At 44.4% G+C, this 13,035-nt stretch overlaps 1 pseudogene; it reads left to right on the forward strand.

Moving 5' to 3' along the window:
* Positions 1-5,108: 5,108 nt before the first annotated feature.
* On the forward strand, positions 5,109-5,643 carry LOC129534840 (protein tyrosine phosphatase type IVA 1 pseudogene; annotated as a pseudogene).
* The last annotated feature ends 7,392 nt before the right edge of the window (positions 5,644-13,035 follow it).

The raw sequence follows: 13,035 nt of genomic DNA on the forward strand, positions 1-13,035 counted from the left end.
TGTGCAAAATAAACTTTCACTAATTACTGCCTCAGTGATTCATTGGTTTTACTTATTTTTAATTTTTCTGAATTTTTGACACTGGTGCTCCCTTTCAACTTCACATTCACCCTTTTGTCTTCTCTGTGAAAATGGATATGGACCCTTAATTTTTCCCTTTGCCAATAGCACAGTTTAAGCTTCTTTCAGTAGGAGGTACTGAAGACAGATTGCAGAGGAAACAAGTTTTACCCTACAGGGAATATTTCTGGCAAGTTCCAGAGGGTTAATTTCTAACAAGTCCCACCAGCGCAGCAGCATAATCATTTGTATCATTCATAGTTGTGCCCTCTTGGGCCCACTAGCAGCCCTAGAGGTAGTCACTGTTCCTTATAGCTGTTATTTCTATATCTGTTTTCTGTATTTCTTACTAGCCAGTCCCTCATTACTACAATGCACCGTTATACTGAATACATCCTTGTATTAAACTTTCTCTGTTCCAATTATGTGATTTTTTTTCTCATCATTATATATCCAGACTGATCCACTCATCCAATGGACCCAATGTCTGTTCTTAGAATGTTATTGAACATCCAACAGATGCTCAACAATCCCTTCACTTTCATTTCTATTCAGATCTCTCCATTCTTTTGACTGACCCATCTTCTCCATGCAGGGACACAGAATGGTAGGTGGAAATGCTTTCTTACCATGGTTCTCTCCTAAAGCTAGCTTTCCTCCTCCTAGTTGGCCTAAGCTGCATTAACCTGACCAAGTAGGGCCGAACGTTGTGTCCAGGAGACCTTGCAGACATGGGAGAAGTGGGAAGAGATGCTGGTAGTACCATCAACCTTGGCTGAGGTGAGAGCTGAGCCACCATCCCTACAGAAGAGGAGATATTTTAATCAATACCCAGTGCAGTCATGAACTTGTGCTTCCTGTCATAATGGACAGGGGAACTGCAGAGCATCCATTCTCCTGGAAGACAACTAAAAATGCTGGATGAAATGTTCTAAAAATAGTATCTGAGAACATACTGTATAGCACAGGGAAATCTACCTAATGCACTGTGGGTGACCTGAATGGGAAGGAAGTCCAAAAGGGAGGGGATATATGTATATGTTTGGCTGATTCATTTTGCCATACAGTAGAAACTAACACAACATTGTAAAGCAACTATACTCCAATATAAATTAATTTTTAAAATATATTTTTAAAAGCTAAAAATGTGAATAAAAATAGTCTCAAGAACATCAAAAAGTTAACATTATGAGCAATTACTGAGCTAAGAGCTGGGAAAGACCAGAAAACTAGAGAACTGTGAGCAGCTGAGAGGATGGCTTCTGCTCTAGGGTATTTACTGCTCTTCCATAAAAGGATGAGAGGCCTTGCTGTAGTACTGTTGGCTTTGTTGGACTGAAGAACAAGGTCAGACTCTGGGAGCCACCAAACAAACAGGGCTGGTAAACCACTTCCTTCCCTGGATGGGGACCATAAAGAGTAATCCCTTCAGAGTAAAAGTGATTCAATATTAAACAATATTGAGCAAGTTTGAGCAAGCTCCAGGAGATGGTGAAGGACAGGGAAGCCTGATGCACTGTAGTCCATGGGGTCACAAAGACTGGACGTGACAGAGTGACTGAACAACAACAATATTAACCAATAATTAACCACACCAGCTGTAGCTCAGACTCATCTCATCTAGGGATTCAGCATTCCCATGTGCCTGGCATAAGCAAATAAAAATTTTTTCCTAGGAAGAGAACATCAACTTATTTCCCCAAACAATATTTAAATAGAATATTTAGCATGAGGTGAAATATGATCAGATATAGAAAACATAAGACAGCTGAATAAAGAAGCAATTAAAAAATCTATGCTGGGGGGCAGACGCCTCTGCTGCACCCTCTACCCTCCACGACAACATGGGGCCTCTGTGCATAGGGGCCCTGACAAAGGAACCTTGCTAATGACCCAGGTCCTCTGGAGGAAGCTGGTCTGGGGGGATCTCAGGACATCCATGGGAAGGATCCAGACTGAAAATCCTCGAGGCCCCAGGTTTTCAGGAAGGAGCCTCCTCAACCTTTCAATTCAGTTCAGTTCAGTCACTCAGTCGTGCCCGACTCTTTGCAACCCCATGAATCGCAGCACGCCAGGCCTCCCTGTCCATCACCAACTCCCGGAGTTCACTCAAACTCATGTCCATCGAGTCGGTGATGCCATCCAGCCATCTCATCCTCTGTTGTCCCCTTCTCCTCCTGCTCCCAATCCCTCCCAGCATCAGGGTCTTTTCCAATGAGTCAACTCTTCGCATGAGGTGGCCAAAGTATTGGAGTTTCAGCCTCAGCATCAGTCCTTCCAATGAACATGCAGGACTGATCTCCTTTAGGATGGACTGGCTGGATCTCCTTGCAGTCCAAGGGACACTCAAAAATCTTCTCTAACACCACAGTTCAACAGCATCAATTCTTTGGTGATCAGTTTTCTTCACAGTCCAACTCTCACATCCATACATGACTACTGGAAAAACAATAGCCTTGACTAGACGGACCTTTGTTGGCAAAGTAATGTCTCTGCTTTTTAATATGCTGTCGAGGTTGGTCATAACTTTCTTTCCAAAGAGTAAGCATCTTTTAGTTTCATGGCTACAATTACCATCTGCAGTGATTTTGGAGCCCAAAAAAATAAAGTCTGACACTGCTTCCACTGTTTCCCCATCTATTTCCCATGAAGTGATGGGACCAGATGCCATGATCTTAGTTTTCTGAATGTTGAGCTTTAAGCCAACTTTTTCACTCTCCTCTCTCACTTTCATCAAGAGACTTTTTAGTTCCTCTTCACTTTCTGCCATAAGGGTGGTGTCATCTGCATATCTGAGGTTATTGATATTTCTCCCGGCAATCTTGATTCCAGCTTGTGCTTCTTCCAGCCCAGAGTTTCTCATGATGGACTCTGCATATAAGTTAAACAAGCAGGGTGACAATATACAGCGTTGACATACTCCTTTTCCTATTTGGAACCAGTCTGTTGTTCCATGTCCAGTTCTAACTGTTGCTTCCTGATCTGCATATAGGTTTCTCAAGAGACAGGTCAGGTGGTCTGATCTCTGTTTCCAAGGCAAACCAATCAATATCACAGTAATCCAAGCCTATGCCCCAACCAGTAATGCTGAAGTTGAATGGTTCTATGAAGACCTACAAGACCTTTTAGAACGAACACCCAAAAAAGATGTCCTTTTCATTACAGGGGACTGGAATGTAAAAATAGGAAGTCAAGAAATACCTGGAGTAACAGGCAAATTTGGCCTTGGAGTAAGGAATGAAGCAGGGCAAAGGCTAATAGAGTTTTGCCAAGAGAACACACGGTCATAGCAAACACCCTCTTACAACAACACACAAGAAGACTCTACACATGGACATTACCAGATGGTCAACACCGAAATCAGATTATATTCTTTGCAGCCAAAGATGGAGAAGCTCTATACAGTCAGCAAAAATAAGACTGGGAGCTGACTGTGGCTCAGATCATGAACTCCTTATTGCCAAATTCAGACTGAAATTGAAGAAAGTAGGGAAAACCACTATACCATTCAGGTATGCCCTAAATCAAATCCCTTATGATTACACAGTGGAAGTGATAAATAGATTTAAGGGACTAGATCTGATAGATAGAGTGCCTGGTGAACTATGGACGGAGGTTCGTGACATTGTACAGGAGACAGGGATCAAGACCATCCCCATGGAAAAGAAATGCAAAAAAGCAAAATGGCTGTCTGGGGAGGTCTTACAAACAGCTGTGAAAAGAAGAGAAGCAAAAAGCAAAGGAGAAAAGGAAAGATATAAGCATCTGAATGCAGAGTTCCAAAGAATAGCAAGGAGAGATAAGAAAGCCTTCCTCACCATTTAGTGACAGGAAACCGTGTTCCAGCAAAGCCAGGGAGAGACTAGTGTTCCCAGGCCTTTCTAGCATCCCCTGCAGGCAACAATACCAGCTGAGGGCACCACCCCTTGCATAGTGTGGTGAGCTAAAGACCTCAACACTTGCCAGGGTGAGAACAATAGAGCCAGGAAAGGTTGGCAGGGCTCTTGGAAGACAACAGAGAGGGGGATGGAAAGCAGGGTCTCCAAGGGAGCTGGAGGAGCAAGCTGGGGAGCACGGGGCCCAGCTCTAGCCACTGCTCCCAGGGGAGGGCAGCCGAGGCATTGCTCACTGTCTTCAATCAGGTTGGTTGCTGCGCCCACCAACACCAGGGGAGCTGGAAACACTGGTGCCCAGGTCTGGGCCCCAGAGATCCCCAGGTCCCTGGTCAGGGGGAGCTAGGCTCTGAGGCTGAAGAATTGCAGGGGTTTCTCACAGGTACCGGGTTGAGAGGCACTATTCTGCACCCCACGAGAGGCTGGTCACGGGATCGAAGCAACCAAAGTGTCCATCAATAAATGAATGGATATGAAGACGTGATTTATATAAGTATGTATATAACTAAAATTTAATAATTGATTATATTCAATTCAAATTATTTAATTTTAAATAAATAAAGTACAAAATTATTGATGCAGGCCACGGCGCGCGCATTGGCTGCCTGGGCTGCGGGCGGCGAAGCTGCGCACTCTTCCCAGGGCCCTTCACTGCAGGACATACTCCGGTGCAACCGCCCGCGAAGCCGCCGCCTCGGGACCGGCTGTATTGTTAGGCCACAATCTTCAATGAGTAGACATATTCCTCAGTTCTGTGGTGTTCTCGGTCACACATTTATGGAGTTTCTGAAGGGCAGTGGAGATTACTGCCAGGCACAGCACGACCTCTATAAAGACAAGTGAACTGCAGAAATTCATTATTGCTCAACCCATAAGACTGCTTAACCTGGACACAGAAGTGTTGAATTGAAATCCGCAGAGCATTTTTTTACAAGAGTTCTGATCTGGATGGGTAAACCTCAGTGCACTTCCTTTCTATTGCCTCAGTATTACTGGATCGAAGAATTGCTGCTTCTTGTTAATAGGTTCATTAATCCATTACTCCCACCTTCATACTTAAAAGCACTGAGAATTTCAAGTGGAGTATATTGAAGTTGACTGTGTTTCTTTGCATCATTTCTGTATTCAATTTTTTAAATTCTCTCATATCCCTATTGAGTGTTTTTTAACTAAATTAACATGGCTCGAATGAACCGCCCAGCTCCTGTGGAAGTTACATACAGGAACATGAGATTTCTTATTACACACAACCCAACTAATACAACGTTAAGCAAATTTATAGAGGAACTTAAGAAGTATGGAGTTACCACAATCGTAAGAGTATGTGAAGCAACTTATGACACTACTCTTGTGGAGAAAGAAGGCATCCATGTTCTCAATTGGCCTTTTGATGATGGCGCACCACCATCTAACCAGATTGTTGATGATTGTGAAAATTAAGTTTCGTGAAGACCCTGGTTGTTGTATTGCTGTTCATTGTGTTGCAAGCCTTGGCAGAGCTCCAGTGCTTGTTGCCCTAGCATTAATTGAAGGTGGAATGAAATATGAAGATGCAGTACAGTTCATAAGACAAAAGCAGCGAGGAGCTTTTAACAGCAAGCAACTTTTGTATTTGGAGAAATATCATCCTAAAATGCGGCTGCGCTTCAAAGACTCCAATGGTCATAGAAACAACTGTTGCGTTCAATAAAGCCAGGGTGCATGATGCCATTGCTTGGAAGTGGAACCTGAGACAGGATGCAATTTGTTGTACATAGCAGATAGCCCAGTTGACTTGGTGAATAAGCCTGATGAAGCTTCCATAGGAGTGCTGAAAAGCAGTTTTACCAGGCCACAGGCCTGGCAGAATTGCAGTCTCTGTTCAGGTTATGATCAACCTATTTGGATACTAGTAAAGAATTCTTGCTGTTCAGCATTTAATATGTGCTTATAATTTGTACCAATTGACCTTTCCTGAAATCATGCAGTATTGAGTCATGTCATTAAATCTGTTTCCATGCCAGAATCTTACCAATATGTAAGAAATTTAGAAAGACTAGGTGCCAAAATACCCAGCACAATACTTGTATATTTTTAGTATCATATAGAACAAATCCTAGGAACTATGAACACTCTGGACCTTATGTGGTTTATTCCTTGCATCATTTCAAAAATAGAAAATAGGGCCTATGAGGTTTGTTTGCTCACAATATGTTTACATCTCCCACATTCATACTAGTATACATCAGATTTGCTCCCTTTTTAATTAACCAAGTCTTACAGTGATTATTTAATATCTTTCTATAAATCTCATTTTATGTTGTAGAAGGCCTCCATTTTGAAAATCTACATTGTACAGAAGAAGCATATGTCTTTAATGTCTCCAGACAAAAGCCTTACAGTTCATTTTAATGTTTGCACTTTGGGGTGCAACTTTCAGGGAGGGCCTGAAGAAAGAATGGGAGGGGGCTATTAAGCATTTTTAGTAAAATGTTGCCTTTGTCTTGTGTAGAACATGTAGAATATGTGCTTTAATTTAGTAAATATTTTTTAAAAGGTAGAAATACTTTGTTACTGTAACTAAAATAATTCTTAATCAAAATTTCTGAAATTCTTGTAATTTTTTTTCATACTTAACCTGAAGTTGTTTACCGACTTAGTTTTGTTTGAAGTGTGATTCCCAGCCTCTCTTGCAAAAAAAAGTGGGTTTCTGCTAATGAATTGAGCAGATATTTAATATTTTATATACCTTTTGAGCTGTGTAACTTAATATTTGGATACTTGACAATTTGTTTTATTATGTAATTGATAAAATGGTGATGTGTATTAACGTTAACTCAACCATATATTTATACTGTCCGGGAACAAGTGGTTATAGTTCTGTGGGAGAAATAATTTGTCAGTGTTCACCAGCTTGTAAAAATCTAGTGCAAGAGCTTAAACATTAAATAAATGATAATACAGGTTTATCGTCAAAAAAAAAAAATTATTGATCCAGCAAACATAAAACTACTGCAAGCCAGGGCTAGATTTCACAAGGCAGTACTGACAGATGCTAAACAGCCTGAAATGCTGGGGCCTGCAGAGTCCAGGTATGGAAACTCACACTTGACCAAGACGTGTTTTCCTGAGTCCTTGCTGATCCCTCCCCACCCTCACCTCACAGGGTCACAATGAGGCTATTGAATCCAAGGCCTGAAGAACAGTTCTCATTGTGGGGTATGGGGAGAAAGGAGGGGTGGCAACAACACAGGTACAAGTTTGACCAACTTAAGTTCTCTTTATAAAGACAGGAAAAGGCCTGGGAGAGGCACAGAACACCGCTTCCAGTGGTGGTGAAACTGGATCCCATTGGCTCATTAAGGCTGAAATGGGGATGGGGTGTGTGAAAGAGACTGTGGGGGAAGATGGGGCTAGCCAGGGGCTGAGAATAGAAGAGACACTTCAGAGAAGACACAGAGGGAAATAAATCCAACCCCTCTCCACTGCCGTGTGACCTACACTTTGTAGGTGGCATCAAGTGAGATAAGTGGGACAACAGCTTGTCTGCCTCCCCAGCTGAGCCTGGGCCCCTGGTGGCTGGGGAGCACCCTCTTGCCGCCAGGTGGCGGCCGTCCAAAGACACAGGACTCGGGGCCTCTCCTCACCTGTCTTTTTGTGAGGTGACGCGAGTCCCACATGGCTTCCTGGCCGCTGTGCGTGGCTCCTGGGCACCTGGGTGAGGTGGGGAGATCCGTCTGCACCCCATTGCCCTTTTGCACTGGGAAGCAGCCGCGGCGTACACGGCCCTCCCGCTGGGCCCAGAACTTTCTTTTCCTGAGCTGGGTGCGCTGGGCTCGGCAACCTGGAACCTACATCATCAGCGGTCAAGGCTTCTTGGGTGCCTTCCTGGCTTCGTCCCTGGCCCCCAAAGCTCTTCTGAGACCCCTGCCAAAAGCTGGACCTCCCGAATCACGGTGATCTGGAAAGGAACCACTAATTTCATGTGAAAGAGAATGGTGGTTGTGCTGGACTGTTTGTGGGCAGTGCTGAACCCAGTAAACAAGTAGGGTGTCTCTCAGAGGGATGTCTCCTCCTCTGAGAAGAGCTCAGAAAAAGGTAGAATGAAACCCCTGGAGTTGCCCCCAAGTACATAACATGGACGGGGGTGCCTCGGAGGCTCTGTGCACTGCAGACGATCTATGGGTTTTGTTTGCTGAGACTCCCTGCCCTCACTAGCTGCCAGGATGATTCATCCATAATGTAGGTCTTCTTGTGAGCTACCGCCACACATACCTCCAATTTATAATTCTTTACTTGCTTCTCACAGCACAGTCCTTGAAAGTGAAAGTCGCTCAGTCATGTCTGATTCTTTGCGATCCCATGGACTATACAGTCTGTGGAATTCTCCAGGCCAGAATACTGGAGTGGGTAGCCGTTCCCTTCTCCAGGGGATTTTCCAAACTCAGGGATCAAACCCAGGTCTCCCACATTGCAGGTGGATTACCAGCAGAGCCACAAGGGAAGCCCAGCAATACTGAAGTGGGTAGCCTATCCCTTCTCCAGTGGATCTTCCTGACCCAAGAATCGAACCCAGGTCTCCTGCATTGCAGTCAGATTCTTTACCAGCTGGGCTACTAGAGAAGCCCTTGAGCGCCATCCAAAGCTGACCCAACGCCCTTCCTATTCCAAGCTTCCTTCTACTCTCCAGAATCCATGTTGAAATTTAAGAACAAATCTAAAGTCTTCTTTAATATCAAGGCCACACAGCTGCTCTCCTGGGCCTCCAGTATAATTAGGTTTAAGCCTTGAATAGGATATGGAAAAGGGAGCAGCAGCGACTGAGTGGAGGGAGAGGCAATGCTGGAATAAAAGGATGGTTCCTGTACCCTTTGTGTCAAGCTGCTTCCCATCCTCCTCTCCCCGAATTCTCACACCCCTGGAGGGAAGTGGTTATCCTCCTATCTGAGAGCTTAACAAAGGGCCACAAACAGAAAACAGCAGAGGAGGGGGGTTTAACCTTGAGTCCCTTTGGGTATATCGTTCTCTGTCAGAACTCTTTCTAACATCCCTGGAAACACTCTGATGTTTGGGGGCCAAGAAAATGCTCCAAAAGGAGAGACCAGGAAAACACCATGGGGCCCATTGTGGACAGGGTAAAGCCAGGAGGAGCCTCCCTGAGGGATGTTAGCACATCCAGCACACCCAGTGGCCTGCCAAGACCCCCACATCAGGGCCCCTTGCTATAGAGCACTGGAGATTCTCTACTGGGGTTCAGAGGAACACTATAGGTTACTTTCTGTTTAATGTAATCCTCTTCTGTTAAATTTTGGATTTTGTATGATTTTATGACATGGACAGGAGTACTGTGTATTGACCTTTCCCTGAGGGGTGGCTCGGTCCTAGACTCTCATGGCTTCCCAAGGCTGTGCCCTCACTGGCTGCTGCCCTGTTACCCTTCGGGCTGTGAGAATTGCTTCAGAAACCTCTGAACCACCCCTTCAAATTCCCATGACTTATCCCACAGCAAATAAGAGGCTGACAACAACTGGATCCTCCCTAGTCCGGTCAAATGGTAATTTCTAATGGTCTCCATTTTTACGATTTTCAAATCTACTTACCATATGCCATGGCATAAATGTCTTTGAACTTTGATAATAAAGGAAGATCTTCGGCAACTTTCATTAAGGCAGGCGGAACACTGGAAATGTGATTTATAAATTTTGGACTAGAACAGTTATTACACATTTATGGTTAACAATTAAGGTTCAACAAAAATTCAGTTAAAACTTCAAAGCTGAGGAAAACTTCATAGCTAAAAATTACACATTATAGAAACTATTAATTAGATATAGTTGTCAGCTATTGTTGTTATTTAGCTGCTAAGTCGTGTCCGACTCTTTGCAACTCCATGGACTGCAGCCCACCAGGCTCCTCCGTCCAGATAGGATTTCCCAGGCAAGAATATATTTACTATTTCCTTCTCCAGGGGACCTTCCCAACCAGGGATCGAACTCACATCTTTTATAATGACAGGTGGGATCTTTACGCCTGAGCCACCAGGGAGCCCTGTCAGCTATGAATTCCTCATAAAGATAAAAAGAATAAACCCCTTTTTAAAGAAAAATAAACATCCTCTCTGCCTCTAAATTCCATATGGCTCTTGTCCTAGAAGATACAGACATATCCTTTTAACTCTAGTTATCTCGTAGGTTGCATCAATTGTTGTTGTTCAATTAGTCGTGTCCAACTCTGCAACCCTATGGACTGCAGCACACCAGGCTTCCCTGCCCTTCACCATCTCCCAGAGCTTGCTCAAACTCATGTCCATTGAGTCGGTGATGTCATCCAACTATCTCATCCTCTGTCGCCCCCTTCTCCTCCTGCCCTCAATCTTACCCAGCATCAGGGTCTTTTCAAATGAGTCAGCTCTTTGCATGAGGGGGCCAAAGTATTGGAATTTCAGCTTCAACATCAGTCCTTCCAATGAACACCCAGGACTGATTTCCTTTAGGAAATATGCTGTCTAGATAGCATTTAAATTGTCTTCTAATGCCCAGCAATGGTTCTCAAACTTAAGACTCTTGACAAAAGTGAAAGAGGAGGGTGAAAAAGTTGGCTTAAAGCTCAATATTCAGAAAACTAAGATCATGGCATCCGGTCCCAACACTTCATGGCAAATAGATGGGGAAACAGTGGCTGACTTTATTTTTCTGGGCTCCAAAATCACTGCAGATGGTGACTGCAGCCATGAAATTAAAAGACATTCCTTGGAAGGAAAGTTATGACCAACCTAGATAGCATATTAAAAAGCAGAGACATTACTTTGCCAACCAAGGTCCGTCTAGTCAAGGCTATGGTTTTTCCAGTGGCCATGTATGGATGTGAGAGATAGACTATAAAGAAAGCTGAACACCAAAGAATTGATGCTTTTGAACTGTGGTATTGGAGAAGACTCTTAAGAGTCCATTGGACTGCAAGAAGATCCAACCAGTCCATCCTAAAGGAGATCAGTCCTGGGTGTTCATTGGAAGGACTGATGCTGAAGCTGAAACTCCAATACTTTGGCCACCTGATGCAAAGAGTTGACTCATTGGAAAAGACCCTGATGCTGGGAAAGATTGAGGGCAGGAGGAGAAGGGGACGACAGAGGATGAGATGGTTGGATGGCATCACCAACTCAATGGGACATGGGTTTGGGTGGACTCTGGGATTTGGTAATGGACAGGGAGGCCTGGCATGCTGAGGTTCACAGGGTCACAAAGAGTCGGACACAACTGAGCGACTGAACTGAATACTGAACTGAGGACTACCTAGAGGGCTTGTTAAAATATATAGATTGCGGGGTTCGACTATAGTTTCTTATTCACCATGTCTGAATCCTAAAACATGATGCTGTTAAAGTTCTGCATTCAATATGTCAACAAGTTTGGAAAACTCAGCAATGGCCACAGGAGTAGAAAAGGTCAGTTTTCATTCCAATCCCAAAGGGCAATGCCAAAGAATGTTCAAACTACCATACAGTTGTGCTCATTTCACATGCTAGCAAGGTAATTCTCAAAATCCTTCAAGTTAAGTTTCACAGTAGGGTGAACTGAGAACTTCCAGATGTACAAGCTGAATTTAGAAAAGGCAGAGGAACCAAATGGCCAACATCCGCTGGATCATAGAAAAAGCAAGAGAATTCCAGCAAAACATCTATTTCTGCTTCATTGACTATGCTAAAGCTATGTGGATCGTAACAAACTATGGCAAATTCTTAAGGAGATAGAAATACCCAGCCCAATTTACCTGCCTCCTGAGAAACCTGTATGCCGGTCAAGAAGCAATAGTTAGGACTGGATATGGAACAATGGAATGGTTCAAAACTGGGAAAGGAGTATGTAAAGGTTGCATATTGCCACTCTGCTTACTTAACTTACATACAGAGTACATCAGGTGAAATGCTAGGCTGGATGAATCACAGGCTGGAATCAAGATTGCTGGGAGAAATATCAACAACCTCAGATATGCAGATAATACCACCCTAATGGCAGAAAGTGAAGAGGAACCAAAGAGCCTCTTGATGAAAGTATAAGAAGAGAGTGAAAAAGCTGGCAAACATTCAAAACACTAACATCAGAGGCGGTCCTAAGATGGCAGAGGAATATAATGGGGAGACCACTTTCTCCCCAAAAAATTCATCAAAAGATCATTTGAATGCTGAACAACTTCCACAGAATAACTTCTGAACACTGGTGGAGGACACCAGGCACCCAGAAGGCAGCCCATTCTCTTTGAAAGGAAGTAGGACAAAATATAAAAGACAAAAAGAGGGGCAAAAGAGTTAGGGATAGAGACCCATCCGGGGAGGGAGTCATGAAGGAGGAGAAGTTTCCAAACAGCAGGAAACTCCCTCACTGGAGGGTCTATGGGGAGTTTTGGAATCTCAGAGGGCAAATAACCAGGAGGGGAAAAAAAAAACGCACAGAATATGCACCAAACTGCAACTCCCAGCAGAGAAATAGCCCAGACGCTGGCCTCCACCACCAGCAAGCAGGGGCTGGACAGGGAGGTGTGGGTTGCATGCTTAGGGTAAGGACCAGACCTGAATGCCCTGAGGACAATCAGAGGGAGCTAATGTGAGATAGCAACCCAAACTGTGGGATAACCAGAGAAGGGAAAAAAAAGAGGGAGAAAACTTTGCCACAAAAACCTCTAACCTAAGGCACAGCCTGGCCTGCTCACACAACAAAGGATTGAGCAATCACCAAGGGAGAGGTAGCTGGCTGAGGACTGGCCCCTCCCACCCAACCAGAGGCAAAGATGCAGGTGTACAATAATAAGAGCCAGAAGACAAGGGGCAATCTCAGCCCCAGAGACTGGCATCCTCTGCCAAACTGTAAGCAGGCTCCCAGCTGCTAATTAAGGCTTCTTGGGATCCTAAACGGTTGACATCTGCCAGGAGGGTTGCAGCCTGAGATCAGCTCCCCAGAGGAGACACACAGCACACCTGAGATGGCACACCCAGGACACCAAGCAACTGGGCCAGGGAGGTGATTAAGACCCATGGCCCAACTGGGACAGTGCGCTCGCCAAGCACCTGGTTGCCTGAGCTGCTAGGACCTGGGAAGGGCACAAAATG

The sequence above is a fragment of the Moschus berezovskii genome, chromosome X (assembly GCF_049115385.1).
Source record: "Moschus berezovskii isolate FMDL1 chromosome X, NW_MosBer_1.0, whole genome shotgun sequence".
NCBI lineage: Eukaryota > Metazoa > Chordata > Mammalia > Artiodactyla > Moschidae > Moschus > Moschus berezovskii.